At 39.4% G+C, this 1,103-nt stretch overlaps 1 non-coding gene across 1 annotated transcript; it reads left to right on the plus strand.

The window, feature by feature from the left end:
• Window positions 1-674: 674 nt before the first annotated feature.
• Window positions 675-781, plus strand: LOC145168252 (small nucleolar RNA R71). The gene has a single exon (XR_013741819.1). It is a non-coding gene; the product is annotated as a small nucleolar RNA R71 (small nucleolar RNA).
• Window positions 782-1,103: the final 322 nt, after the last annotated feature.

Raw genomic sequence — 1,103 nt, forward strand, 5'->3', positions numbered from 1 at the left:
AAATTAATCGCTCGTGGACAATTTTGGTTAATTTCCCGAATTGAGTTTTGATATTTGCAATGGAGGCTTGTTGGTTTCTCAATGTGGAATTAGTGGCATCATGCCTCTTCTCGCTAGCTTACATGAACCTATTTAGCATTGACTCGAAATTAGGTTTCTTCTCGGGCAGTGGTTGTTCTTTTTGGTAGTATCCTCGACCGGTTTGCCTATACTTCTCTTCTTTAGCCTTCTTGTACTCATCATATGGCAGCCACTGCTTCTTAGGCTTCCTCCAATCTTCATCATACCGGTCACCACTCGAATAACAAACTTGTGATTTTTGGTTCCCATTCTCATCTAAGTCACAATCTTTTGTCAAATGCGGTCCACTACAATTGTCACAACCCACTTTTATGGCGTTTATGTATTGAATCATCATGGTAATTCTTCTTTCCATATTATCAAGCTTTGCCATCATTGCTGCCAAGTTCTCGTTTCCTCCATCTCTACCTACATTGGCTTTTGTAATATCATCACAAGGGTCATGGTATTCTCGCAAATGCTTTTCAAACTCTTCAATTAATGCCTTGATTGTAGAGAAATCCTTCTTTGTCATGGATCCTTGAGAATCAATGAGTTGCCTCGTGGTGAAGTTTATCCCATCATAGAAAATTGACACTTCTTGTTGCACATTAAGGTCTTGTTGTGGGCAATTACTTAGAAGTCCCTTGTATCTCACCCAAGCTTCATATAAGGACTTACCATCATTTTGTTGGAAATTCATTATCTTCTTCTTGAGTTTGGCTATCTTCAAGGGAGGGATGAATTGCTCAATGAATGAAATGTAAAGATTGATCTAGGTTGTGATCATTCCAGGTGCAAGTGACTTTAACCAGATTTTGGCATCTCCTGTAAATGTCACCAGAAGCATCCTTAAGAGCACCACATCTATTTAAACATTTGAACCATTGAAGTAGTTTGAAATGTCCAAAACTTCATCAAATTGTCTAAAGGCGTCTTCATAGTCCTTCCCGAAAAATGGAATATCCTTGAGCATCGAGAGGATATGTCCCTTGAGCTCAAAACTTTCTGCGGTGGGAATTGTTGGTGGAACAAGACCGGGA

This window comes from Lactuca virosa, chromosome 3 (genome assembly GCF_052849685.1).
Source record: "Lactuca virosa cultivar CGN04683 chromosome 3, Lactuca_virosa_CGN04683_v6, whole genome shotgun sequence".
NCBI lineage: Eukaryota > Viridiplantae > Streptophyta > Magnoliopsida > Asterales > Asteraceae > Lactuca > Lactuca virosa.